At 46.4% G+C, this 13,907-nt stretch overlaps 1 long non-coding RNA gene across 1 annotated transcript; it reads right to left on the bottom strand.

Annotated features, from left to right (window-relative positions):
• Positions 1–625: 625 nt before the first annotated feature.
• On the bottom strand, positions 626–2,112 carry LOC139999139 (uncharacterized). The gene is made up of 2 exons (XR_011804244.1): positions 2,039–2,112; positions 626–705 (listed from the first exon to the last, which is right to left on the bottom strand). It is a non-coding gene; the product is annotated as an uncharacterized lncRNA (long non-coding RNA).
• Positions 2,113–13,907: the final 11,795 nt, after the last annotated feature.

The raw sequence follows: 13,907 nt of genomic DNA, 5'->3' as shown, positions 1-13,907 counted from the left end.
TCTTGCTTCGGCCAAGAGCACTTCTGTGCAAATGTACACTGCTGTGGGACGCGCTGCTGCTCTGAGGAGGGCACCAGCACATTTTTTCTGCGGGAATAAAACTAGAAATCAGTCAACGCACAGAGGAACACAAAGCAGATCTTCCTCTCAGTAGTGAATTAAGCTAGTTTGCCAGGGATCTTTATAGGGCACCCAAGACAAAACGAGCCGGGCATGGCAATTACAGCTATTTAGTAGAAGTAATTCTAGCAGACAGTATGTGCTGGCACGTCCAAGTGAGACGTTAGATCAATGATTGGGGGATGACAATTTAAGACTGCAGTGACATGTCCTATTAATGTTATTAATAGTGTCAAGCTTTGCCTATAAAACGCCAGAGAAATGAAATGGCAGCAATGATGACAGTAGAAATTCTTCAAGGAGCTCTTCACATCCAGTGATGTGAGCACGAAGTTGGCATCAGGGATCAAAAAAACACAACTGAGTTTGTATGTCCTTCTTCCCTCTTCTTACCCTTGCAAGACAAACCCATGGCCCCCCAAGTATTTGTTCATGTTTAGATACATGCTGGCAAATGGAGTCAAATCAGAAACTGTTACCAGAAAACTGATGAGGTGTCACTTCCTGATGTCTTCAATGACCACCGTATTGTCCATAGATACATAAACTGCTAATGAATTCCATTCATCAAATAAAGCAAGCTTCCTAGAAAACATTAAGGTACTAATTAATATAAACTAGTTGGATCAAAAGGGTAGCTTTACACTCAGAACCATTTATTTATTTTTTTTTTCTTAAGAAAAAACATCCTTTCTGCATTTTTTAAAGTCTCCATGTAAGAAAAAGAAAACTTTAAACATTAAATGTTTAATATCTTTAGAAAAATAGGTACTGAGTGGTACCAGGAAAAACATATGCGCTGCACCATGTGCAAACTGTTTTGTCTTACTGCTAAGTGCAGTGACAGTAACAGTTCAACTACATCAAGTTTATTACTTTTTATTGCACTCGACAGTCTCTGCACTGGGTTCTTGCCCAATTGTGTCTTTTCTCATCTGGAAAAGAAAAAAATTCCTATGCCAGTTTTGCAGATTACTTTTTGCTTAAGAAATTCCACTGAATTCAGTGGAATTACTTCTGCCTGAGCCTGCGTGCACAGCAGAAATGGGGCGTTAAAAGCTAAATCAGCTAAGGGTTTGGGGCACCAAAACTTCAGTGGGAGACAGCAGCACACAGTTTTATGTCCACTTCTGCAAAATCCAAACCTTTGGGGAAGGGAGCTACACTCTTAAGCTGCACTGGCAGAATTAGCTGTTTCAAATAAGCCAGAAAGAAATGGGGGTGAGCGTTTCACCATGAAAAACTTGGCCATGAAAGATCTGGAGTCCAGGGCATGCTTCAGCTCCCCTCCCTCTTCAGATCATGTGCCTGTTCCAGGGTGTCAAAGACTTGCTGCTGAGCTCGCAGGACCTGTAGCCTAGCCCCTGCCTGAGGTAAGACACCTCCACGTACCCCTGGAGAACTGAGCAGCCTCAGTTCCTTTCAGTGTGGCTCCCAGACTATGAGGAGCTGCCCATCTTTATCCAGTAGCCTTGCTGGCAGAACTGCTGCTCAGAAAGGGAGGAATTGCAGCTCAGTTCCCTCCTCAGCCGAGATGGCTTCTCTCTGATGTTTCACACCACCACTCCGACCTACACGGTGGCACTCTCGACCTGCCAGAGCTGTGCCACTGTGCAGAAAGGAATATACATCTGTGGTGTGACTGGTGAGGGCATGCAGACGGCGTAACAGGAGACTTTCCTGCAGTTTCTTCTCCTCAGGCTCTTCCTTTATTAAAATTTAGAGGTCACCCATTCCCAACTCAGTACCTGCACACCGAGCTGTGGCATGACATTCCATGCTGCACTTGTAAATAGATGGCAAGTACATTCCTGACTGTGGGACAGGGGGACATGCAGCCTTCAAAACTCTGCCTGGGCCTTCTCTTGGATGCCCCAGGGGAGTACGTTCTGAATGAGACTGGTATGATCTCACTTACTTTAGTACTTGAGCAACTGTATTTGGTCCAAACCATTCTCCAATTGACTTCCCCTCTCCAACACCCACCTGTGCTGTTTTCATAGTGAAAAAAAGACACACGTACACAAAATCAAAGAAAAATGAGACCATAAAGAATGTGGGAACAATATACAGTAAATACTGTGACTGTCAAACATTCTAGAGTAACTGCAATCTGTATTTAGCAATAACAATTATTTTCTCAATCTATGCTCTTTTCAAAACTTAGGGAGTGCCAGTTTCTTTAATAAACAAAAGGCTTCTAAACTACAATGAGAATTACAAGTTAACAAATGTTAGTGCCCTTTATTACAAATTACAGCAATAAGCTACAAGACTGTCTATTCTAACATTACTGACTCTGGTACCCAAGGCTTACAGAGTTTATCAAGAGCTACATTCTAGTACATGGCTTTATTTAGGTCTCAGGGAATGTTTCTGTACTACTAGTCTTTGCGCCCATCTGCATACCTTTTTATTTTTGTATAAGCATACACCTTGTCTTCACATCCACTTTTTAAAATTATGAATTAACATACTGCAAATTAGTGATTCAACACAGTAGAAATTTCAGTGGAAAAAACCTGAAAGTTTATGTTTGTTCTTACCCATCTGGTGGATTGAATAACAGCAAGCCTTCCTGTCGAGAAAGCATCGTAGGATTCTGTGATATTCTTCTGGTTGTTTTTTGTGTTTTTCCCATTGCCAATCTGAAAGGAAAAATTGATATAGAATAAAAAATGGTGACGTTTTCATTACACTGATCAAATGTCTAGACAGCAGAAAGCTTTATAATGAGATGTTAAAAGACATTTCAATTCATCTCGAATATTTACATTTTGTGTAGAGCTCCTAGAATTCCAAGCTTGTTATTTATCATCAAGCTGCCCTTTATCATCATAGGCTAGATTGTCAAAACAGGGAAAATAAAACAAAACAAAAACATCAACTGCAAACATATTCTGACGGATCATGCTGCGTGTTGATAGCCATTCCAGTATCTCTGAGCTTCCAAGATTATTTAAAAGTACAGGCTGTGTTTAGACCTTGTTGGATTTCTAAGCACCCATTAAATAACAACATAAGATCCATACAGAAAGTCCAAACACTCCACTGGCAGCATCCTGGGATGTGACATGCATGCTTAAGAGCTTGCACCAGGGGGGTTTGGACCTCGTGCTGCTGACAAGTGAGTAGTGAAGAGAAGGGTAAGAGCACTGTCCCACGGTGGCAGGTTTTCCCTTGGCCTCAACTTGGGTGTTACACTAAAAGGTTTATAAAATAATGGCGACAGGATTCCCCATTTGTTCTCCTTCTATGCCTATTTCTCTGCTTCAGGCTGGGATGATTTCACCCAGCTGAATATGAATTGATTCATTAGGAACTGTTACCAGGGCATCAAAGAAAGTCTCACTAATAAATTCAGGGTTTCTGCTTTTAATGGAGTACTTACGAAGAAGCGTCTGCAGACAATACCGAAGTTCCCTCAGGACCAGCACTCACCTCTCCCTAAGTGTCTGCAGATCAGTGCTTGGGCCAGCATCATCTGCCCGCATCGCAGCATACATCCCCAGCCAGCGTCCGACGAAGGACCCGTGCCTCCTGTTAGGAAAGTTCAGCACAATCAGTGCAGGCTTTCAACTGGGTGCAGCACCACAGAGGACATTTCAGACTGCTAGAAAACAGATAGGGCTGCTGAAGCCTCCATGAACTGTCCTACAGATAAAAGGCACACAGCAAGACTTTGGTTCCATGCTGTTGGTCTAATTCTAATCTCTGCATTGCACAAATAAACAAAATTCATTTATTCCTTGTGGAGCTGACTTACTCTTTTCATTCTTCAAGCAGCATTCACAAACCATTTACTGCATGCTATACAACATGATCACCTGTTTACATACAGACATAAATAAACACTGATTTTAATAATCTTCATGTTTGCATAAACAGTTAAAATGATGCTCAAAATGCGCTGATACTCTAGAAATATTTTCCCAGCCTACGATGCCATCACTTATCTTGCTATTTAATTTAGAACAATGCAGCAAATCTGCAGTGTACTCACCAATAGGCAAAAACTTTCTTCTATACGTAAACCACGTTAAACCACAGTAAACCACACGTAAACACACCTTGGCTTATTGTCTGACTTTGGCTTATGGTGCGTCTGTTGCTGTGTCCAGCACAGTGCAGCCCCTAAATTGCTACCAAAACTTTGCCACAAACCTCAATCCCCCTGTTAAAAGAGACCCTCTTGTTTGTTGCCCTTCTTTCGACACTCTCTAACAGGTTTATGTCTTTTTCTTATACTGTGGAGCCCAAAACTGCACTCAGTACTCAGTACATGGAATACCAACAGAGACTGCCTGGCATTTTCTCTTCTCTGCAGAAGCTCTGTTGCTAACACTGTCCAGAAATCACCACTGTCACAGACAGTAGTAGCATTCCCTCCTCCCACAGTTTGTTCTTCCCCCCAAGACTTAGACACCACCCAGAAAAAGAAGAATAATAATACTAATAAAATAAAATAAAATAAAATAAAATAAAATAAAATAAAATAAAATAAAATAAAATAAAATAAAATAAAATAAAATAAAATAAAATAAAATAAAATAGTCAAAAGCCATCAGGAAGGCAGTGGTGCAGACTGTGGAGAGCCTGGGTTCAAATCCTTCTTCTGTGAGGCTCTGAACCTATATCCCACCACAATCTCTCTGCTAATGTATGGCAGGGAAAGGAGGAAGAAAGAACATATCTCCTGCACTTTCCATTTATTGTTGACTGACAATTCTGTAGAGTTATAAAGCCTCAATCAGTGAGATACAGGGTTCTTCTCACACTGTCTCACTGTGCCCTAAGCGGAACAGCTCTCATTTAATAGATGCTTCACCACAAAATCATGAGTCATCTGCAGTTTTGAACTTTTCTGGGATCAAGTCCCTTCAGATGGTTGAGGAATCTGCTCCAGCACCTATGTAAACTGGTGCTCTACTAAGCTAGTGAGTGAACAAGAGAGAAATCCTCTGCTAGATGACTTGACAAATTGGGTCTGAAAATAGTGTTGAGGCAGAATAGTCCACGATTTTTGCCTTGGGTGCACAGAGGGATTGGGTGTTGTAGACTTCTTTTATTCTTCATTAAGATAAACATTTTCAAAAATGTGCTTGTTCAACCTTGCTCCCACTGTGTGCATGGGAGGGAGATAACTGAAAGTGGGGAGCGTTGCTTGGATCCTGCAAGTGGCTGAGGTCCAGTGGGGTTGGAGGCTTTCTTCCTCCTTTTGGAAATGCAAAGCAACCCTGCACCTCCCCTGCACTTGCAGAAGGATCCTGACAGCCCAAAGCACAGCGGCTTTGTAATTGCTGCATACACTTCGATCGGATTTACGTGGCAAGGGTTTGGTAGCAGGGGCCTGCAGGGATGGCGTCTGTGAGAACAATCCAGACAACAGCCAGCTCCAGATAGCTCCAAAAGGGCCCCGGCGCTTGCCAGAGCTGAGCCAATAAGCGATGTTGTTTGCACCTCTGGGAGAGCAGATGTAAGCAGGGGGAAATACTGCTGCACAACAGAAGCTGGAAGAGCAAGGAGTGAGAAGCAGCCCTGCAGCCCCAAGGTGAGTGCAGCAGGAGGCAGGAGGTGCTCCAGGCTCACAGCAGCAGTTCCCCTGCGGGCTGTGCAGGGAGAGGCCCCTGGTGGAGCAGGCTGTCCCCCTGCACCCATGGGTCCCCCATGGAGCAGATCTCCACGCTGCTGCCCCCCTGTGGGTGGAGGAGCCCCCGGTGGAGCAGGTGGCTGTGGCCTGGAGGAGGCTGCGGCCTGTGGAGAGCCCCCGCAGGAGCAGGCCCCGGGCCGCAGCTGCAGCCATGGAGAGGAGCCCCCGCAGGAGCAGGGGGGCTGGGGGGAGCTGCCGCCCAGCCGTGGGGGACCCGTGCTGGAGCAGTTTGCTCCTGGGGGATGGATGGATGGATGGAGCCCGTGGGACGGAGCCGTGTGGGAGCAGTGCTTGAGGAGCTGCTGCCTGTGGGCAGCCCGTGTGGGATCAGCTGGGGAAGGGCGGCATCCCATGGGAGGGACCCCACGGGGAGCAGGGGCAGGGAGGGACCCTGAGGGTCACTCTGCTGAGTCTGCTTTGCCCGTCACGATACTTGTTGAGCCATCGCCCTGTCCTTATCTCAGCCCTGGAGCCCTTTGCATCGTATTTTCTCCCCCTTTCCCTTTGAGGAGGGGGAGTGAGAGAGCGGCCGTGGTGGAACTCGGCTGCCCACCCGCTTTGAACCACCGCAGTTGCAAAGTCCTGGGAAAGATTTCTTTCAAGAAATTAAACAAGGTGTTTAACAAAGAAATGCAGAGTTTCCTTTTGAAGGCTTCCTGGAGAATTGGGCTTCTTTCCTATTCCCAGCTCAGAGGAAGGGAATTGTTGATTTCACCTTCTTTTTTCTGACATGGAAATCAAAGGTGAACTGCTCTACAAGGACGGGCAACGTCTCAGAATCAAGCTCTTTTGCTCTGTAGTCCTTTCTCAAGGAAAAGATTGATCACACACCTTCCACAGATGTAGGGGAGCAGGGAATAATTTGGGAACTACTCTAATTCAAGTCAGTTTGGGCATAGTGGTACTTCCCTAGCTGTTTCTGAGACAGACGCATTAGCAACAGAGAGTGTTGTGCCGTCACTGGGAGGCGCCTGCGGTGATGACTTCAGAAACAGAACTGAATTGTGTCACCACAGCACTTTGGCAACAGCTGCCTCTGTGCACGTTTAGCTGGGAGGCACAGAGAAGGGTGCTGGATGCGATGAAACCACGTGAGGATTTGTGGATCTCCCCTTGAGGTGCACAGAGAGGGACCATGCCCTTCTGTAAGTGTTTTGATGCTTGGCTGCGGAAAAAAATGTGGTTTTGTTGTGAATGCTTCATTGTAGTATTCTGTAGTTTGTGTCAAGTCCTTACAGAAGCCTCAAGGTTGGTACTTTGCTCAATGATGGAGCTGCACAGAGTGAGAACAGACCCAATGTACGGGTGAGGGCCTCTGCACGTTCTCTTCTTCCTACAGACGATCAACAAATAAGGGGAGACAGAGAAGAGTGTGCTGTGGTCCTCCCATAGACCGCAAGTACTAAAGCATAAACAAGAGGCTTAAGAGTCCCCCTGTCATGTTAAAATTCAGGCAGCAATGGACTTCCTCACACGGGCTGGCCTGTCGACTAGTGTCTCAGGCTGTGGCGTATGAAGATGCACTCCATCTGCTTTCAGGGTAGCAATGGCAGTGGGCAAGCTGCCTGACCTTAACATTTGTCATTTCATTTCTCACCTGAGTTTTGGTGGTTCTCCACGATTCATTCTTGGTCTAGAAAAAAAAAAAAAAAAAAAAAAAAAGTGAATTTGGATCAAAATAAAAGGATAAAAGGATTTCCTTTCCATTAATTACATGTTCTTACCTTTGTAACAGATTTGGTTATTGACTTAGAAGGCAAATATCTGGCCAGACTGCAAGACTTGTGCTCGCAGCGTGGGACAGCTCTCGTAAAGGTGATTCAGGGCAGTTTCTGGAAAACAAGACATCAGATCTCCCAAACAGCTTTCTTTGTGCTAATGTAGGAAGGGTGAGTAAGTGTAAAGGTAAGAGCCCAGATACCGTAAGAAGCAGAAAGTGTGAAGGAAACTTCCTTCTGGCTGATACAGCTCCATATCTAGTTGTCAAGTATGAAGAGAGCAGTGCTAAGTTTCTTGGGGAGAGGAAAACAAAGAGGCTGGGAGAGTGTACAAAGAAAAAAATGGGATTCCCTATTTCAGGAAATCCTAGGAACTGGAAATAGAGATTGGAAGAGTGCTTTAAGCCAAGACAGACATGTTTTAAAACTAAAACCTAGGAGTTGAATGAACCAAGAAATGAATCCATTTTGATTATGCAGTTGTGTCCAGTGTTATCTTGGGAAATATGGTTTCCACATAAAACGTATCTGGGGCTTGAAGTTCTCCTAAGGCCCTTCTCTGTGTATTCCCTACTGTTTGGTAAGCGCTGAGGTCACACTGCAGACAGCAGCACATCCTCTCCCCACTACTTAGCTGTCTGTTCTCACAACACGTCTAGGAACAGAATGGCTTGGACACAACTGCGCCTAGGACCGAGTTCATTCAAGCTGCTGGACGAGGTAAAAGCTCTGGACAAGCGAAGGGGAGGGAGGGATGGGTGGACATACAATATGATCACTTTAATCTCATTTCTCTAAGAATCCTGGCTGAGAAAACAAAACAAAACAGAATCAAAAAGAACAGAACAGAACAGAACAGAACAAATGAAGCAAGCAGCTAGCTTGCTGGAGACATTGTCTGGGAAGCAGTGAAAACACTTGCAAACAAAAACACGTCAAAGGACTAACTCTTTGAGCTTAATTCTAATCCAACAGCATAACCTCAAAGTCCTGTTTCTGTTCGTAACAGGCTGGTCCAGTAACATGTCCCATTGGATGACTTTGCAGCATAGATGTCAGGAATGCAGCTTGGGATCCCCTCCTTCTACTCAGAGTTCACTTTGAAGGGATGAGCAAGTAATTCTTCCTGGGTTGACGGAAATCTAAAGTCTGTTTTCTAACACTCTTGCAGACGCTTCTCTGTCCATCGGCCTGTCCTGCCAACTCTGGTGTGAGTGTGAAGTTGTGGCAAGAGGGATTTCCCATTCCTATTTGACCTGATGGACACCAGCTTTCCTCGGAAATGGCTGATGTTGCTGAGGAGGCAGCAGTATCAAAGCCCTTGCTGATGAAGGTACAACCAGCTGGGGAGGCTTTGGCATTTCTGCACAACGCTGCTCCCTGACTGTCACTCCAGACTCAGATTCGGAAAGAAGCAAAGCAAGCTAGAGGAAAACTGGATGTCCTGGTAATTTTCTTTTTCTTTTATTTCTTCATTCTTCACTTGTAAGAAAATCTAAATCTTAACCCTTTGTTTGAAAACACGGCTTTATGGAAATGCTTATGGGTGTGCTCCTTCACCTTGTGTGGAACCTGCTTCACCTCGCTTCAGCTATAGGACACCTATGCTCCAATTTATGCTTCCCATGATAAAGCGGTGTTCTTTCGGTGTTCTTTTCTGTGATGCTTGCAGGCGAGGTTGAAAAGAGTTGTCAGTAGGATTCTTCGTTTCCTTTGCAGTATCCAAAGCTCCGTATTACCGTGGATCTTCTCCTCTGATCTGGAAAGCTTCACAGGCCAAAAGAGAATTGAGATGAAGAAGGAAATAGAGAATGCTGACCAATATTGCCAAGTACCACCCGTAAGTTTTGTGAAAGAATCCGGTGCATTTCTGTAGTGGTAGAAAGTTCATAAAATCATCGTCGTGCACTTGAAGGCAAGCAATGCTGTAAAAATGAAGAATGCAAGGCCCTGCTTAAGGACAATCTTCAGGCTGCTTCTAGATCAACAGCTTATTTGCTTCTTCCACAACCTCATCTCCGCTTGCTTAGAAGTTGTGAAGGTCGGAAGCACACTCCGTCTTTTTCATCCCCTCTGTGTATCTTTTCCCTGACAGCAACTTCTGTCTTGGCTCTTCACATCCATCCAGAGCAGTTGCTTTGCCTCCGCAACCTGCAGGCTGACCTCTCGTGTGTACCTGTGCTGGACTGAGGGTAATGCTTGTAACGCACACAGATGCTGCATTCACTGTGACTTTTAGAAAAGAGAGCAAGAAGCTAACCTGCACAGCAGACTCTTAGGTTTCTGTATCTCTCTCTCTCTCTCTCTCTCTCTCTCTCTCTCTCTCTCTATCTGCATATATATTTCAGTACTTATTTACTTCTTTAAAGATACCTTAAATAGAATAGATACTTTAAGAAAGCTTACTTGTTCTTCCCCTTTCCTTGTTTTTAACGTTTGCTTTTCTAACCAATCCTTAATGTTACAACATTGGATTGATGCAGTACTCAGTCCTTAGAAGTTCTCAAAGCACATCAGTGATTTCTCTATTTCTCAACCTTTCCATCTTCATTGAGATCTCTCATCTGAATTTAGGTAGGAGGTGAAGAAGAACACTGCAAGCAGCTGAAGCCGTATCAGACACATGCTTCTGCTAGGAAGTCATTCCGAGTGATTCCACGGTGTACTTTAGACAGGTTTGCTCTGGTCCTCTGGACTCAGCATCCCCAAGGGATATTTCAAAGCTCTCGGAAGGACCCGTCATTATCTCTGACACTGCAGCCTCCAGTAGGAAGGGGTAGATATTCCTTGCCCTTGTGCAAAGGAACTACTCAGTTAGCTGTTTCTAACCCAAATCTCGTTGTTGTCTTCTATTGACAGACACCACCCGGCTAGCCAAGCTAAACCACTGAAAATGGAAGGAGTGGGACATCTTGCAAAGCCTGCTGCTGCTTCTAAGCAGAAGTGCGCTGTAGGTGGGGACACAGCAAGAGGAAACGTCCAGGCCATGGTGGAACTGCAAGGCACCTGTCTGAGCCACACAACGAAGTCAGCGATTCCCAGTTGGAGACTGTTGCTCGACCAGTGACACAGCAGCTGGAGCGCTTCTGGTTGCTGCTGATGGGTTCCCGTGAATCAGCCAGGGACAGGAGCTATGAGAACGACTGAAGCGATTTGAAGTTACCCGAAAGAAAGAAGAGAGGAGAGAAGAAGACAAGAGGGGAGGGAAGGGGAGGGAATAAAAAGAAGGGAGGGGAGGGGAGGGGAGGGCAGGGGGAGGGTAGGATAGGATAGGATAGGATAGGATAGGATAGGATAGGATAGGATAGGATAGGATAGGATAGGATAGGATAGGATAGGATAGGATAGGATAGGATAGGATAGGGTGGGGTAGGGTAGGGTAGGGTAGGGTAGGGTAGGGTAGGGTAGGGTAGGGTAGGGTAGGGTAGGGTAGGGTAGGGTAGGGTAGGGTAGGGTAGGGTAGGGTAGCGTGTTAGAGGGGAGGGGAGCATAGGAGAGTATAGGGTAGTGTAGAGGATCGGAGTTTAGGGGAGTGTAGGGTAGGATACGGGAGGGGAGTGTAGGAGAGTGTAGGGGAGGGGGGCATAGGGTAATGTAGGGTAGTGTAGCGAACGGGAGTTTAGGGTAGGATAGGGGAGGGGAGTGTAGGAGTGTGTAGGGTAGTATAGGGGAGGGGAGTGTAGCAGAGTATAGGGACAGGGAGAATAGGGGAGGGGGTGTAGGGGAGGGGAGGAGACGGGAGGGGAGGGGAGGGGATGGGGGGGAGGGGAGGGGAGGCAAAATTGGGGAGAGGAGGCAAAAGAGGGGAGGGGAGGGGAGGGGAGGGGAGGGGAGGGGAGGGGAGGGGAGGGGAGGGGAGGGGAGGGGAGGGGAGGGGAGGGGAGGGGAGGGCAGGGGAGGGGAGGGCAGGGGAGTGGAAGGGGAGGGGAGGGGAGGGGAGGGGAGGGGAGGGGAGGGGAGGGGAGGGGAGGGGAGGGGAGGGGAGGGGAGGGGAGGGGAGGGGAGGGGAGGGGAGGGGAGGGGAGGGGAGGGGAGGGGAGGGGAGTGCTACCATAAATAAAATTGCCAAATACATGACATTTTGGATCTGGAGCCAAATCTTTGTGTACATGTCCTCTCCGTAGCCCCACGTGCTGACCACCCACCCGAATCTATCATACTGTTGGTCAGAAAGAACAGGGAGCATAGGGGAGGGCAGGGGAGTGGAGGGAAGGGAAAAGAGGGGATGGGAGGGGTGGGGAGCGCTACCATCAATAAAATTGCCAAATACGATGAAGGAGCAGCAGAGCCTGCAACCTCCAGTCCCCAACATCCTCCAACCACCCCCCACTGCTCCGTGGGAAATAGATAGAAGAATCAAGACTGAGGTTTAGCCTGGGATGGAGGTAGTGTGGCGAGGTGGTTTTCTGTTTGGTTGGTTGGTTGGTTGGTTGGTTTTAAAGTTTTTAAATTCTCACTGTCCTACTTTGTGATCAGTTGGCAATAAATTCAATTACTCTTCCCCAAGCCAAGTCTGTTTTGTCCATGAAGCCATCTTCCAGTCCTGAAATAAGAAAGGAAACAGACCTGCAAGCAACTGTTACACAAGTGCAGGAAGAGTGACAAAGGAGGGTTTTGAGGCATGAAGTTACTGCAAGGATGCTCTGCTCTTTCCTCACTTCAGTATGAAAAGCACGGCACTAGTGGGTGGTCTGTGGTGGTGGTTGTTTTTTTGTTGTTTGTTTGTTTGTTTGTTGTTTTGTCAGCTCCACCCCACAGTATTTTGCTTGTTCTACTTGTTTTGGTGTGCCCCCATTCCCTCCCTCAAGGTAAAACATCCCTAGGGGCCATAACTTGCTGTTAGCAAACAAGATCTTGCAAAAGAGTGAAGTTAACATGGCACCACCTGCACTGGTGTATAAATAGTTCAAATATTTTCCCTCACTTTCCTGTAACTTTCCTGTAAATTGCTGGTCAGGAGATAACAAGTGGAGAAATTTAGGATAAGAGAGAGAAAGTTGTGTTTCCTATTGCCCTGGAGTTTCTGTTGGTCTGGCCACGGAAATGGAGTACTCAAAATCCTCAGGACACTCAGTTTATACCAGATTTGTCCTAAAACTGCAGTATTTCTAGGCCCTTGGGATTCTTATCAATTAAAACATACTTTTTCACGCACAGAAGATGCAAAAAAGTGCGTCTACTGCAGTATGCAGACAGAGCCAGTCCTGTCTCTTGATTCCTTCTGCCTTCTGCCTGAAGAGCAGCAGACAATCGAGTTCTTGTCTTCAGTAGCTACGGCCTTAACCAACTGTGCAGTCTGTCCATTCATACACAGAGGAGGAAAAATAGCGTGGAATAACTCCTCTCCTTTGTGCTAACAGAGGAGGGTACAGCTTCCTCACTCCAACCCCACCGAGGCAAACCAGTCAGCAGTGCACGCCAGAGCCTCTGTCTCTTCCCCGTCTCATGATGTGCAGCTGGATCACTCTCCCTTCTATCCCCAGGATCGCTTTCAGCACAGTCACAGAAGGGTCAGACTCACAGCTTTAGGAGCCATCAGAAGAGGCTTTCACTCTTCTGCCACCACACCCCCTATACACATGCAATTTCACACATGCAAAGAGACACCATGGATTGGGGAGTTGCACAGAGAGGAGACCACACCCGTTTGCCTGCCTGCAGTTTGACACCAGTAGGGAGGTAATTCCCGTCAGGAGTTTCCATAGAGATGACAGAATATGGCCCTAGGGTCCTGCTGCTTCTTTCAGCCCTAATTCTTCAAATCCATAGGAACGGAAGAAACCTTCCCAGCCAAGTGCTGCATATCTTGAAGGTTGGAGAACCCACAGCCTTCTGCTTCATTTCATTTTAAAGATCAATCCCAATGTCACTCCCATAGAAGTAGTGGAAGCCATCTGGCTGGCTTGGCTTTCTCTCCAAAGAAGACCAAATGAGAGTTGGTCACGGGTGAGGATGAGCCCTGACAGTTCCTGCATTTTGGTTCTCCTGCAGCCCACAAAGCTCTCACTGCCTTGCCTGAATTTGAACCCCTTTGGAACCAAATCTACAGATTATCTCTGTAAATCCAAAACAGCACTTATTCACCATGTGAACAACAAATGCCTGGGATGGTTAACAGCACTTAGGTGCAAAAAAGAGCCCCCGCAGGAGCAGGCCCCGGGCCGCAGCTGCAGCCATGGAGAGGAGCCCACGGGGAGCAGGGGCAGAGAGGGACCTTGGAGGAGGGAACTGTATCCTCTTTTTTCATCGGTGCTGAGATTGAGGATCAGGATTTCGTGGTAGGAATTTGTTTAGATGAACCAATTTACATCCATATGGGTTTTGTATGTTTGTTTCACCTTGTCTTGCAGGACCATCTTGGCTGGGTCTGCAGTGTTGTGCAAAAGTGAAGTTTTTCACAATAAAGAGCAGCTTTTTTT

Source organism: Anas platyrhynchos, chromosome 20 (genome assembly GCF_047663525.1).
Source record: "Anas platyrhynchos isolate ZD024472 breed Pekin duck chromosome 20, IASCAAS_PekinDuck_T2T, whole genome shotgun sequence".
NCBI lineage: Eukaryota > Metazoa > Chordata > Aves > Anseriformes > Anatidae > Anas > Anas platyrhynchos.
Note: the sequence above shows the minus strand (reverse complement) of the source record. Positions and strands in the feature narration are given on the sequence as shown.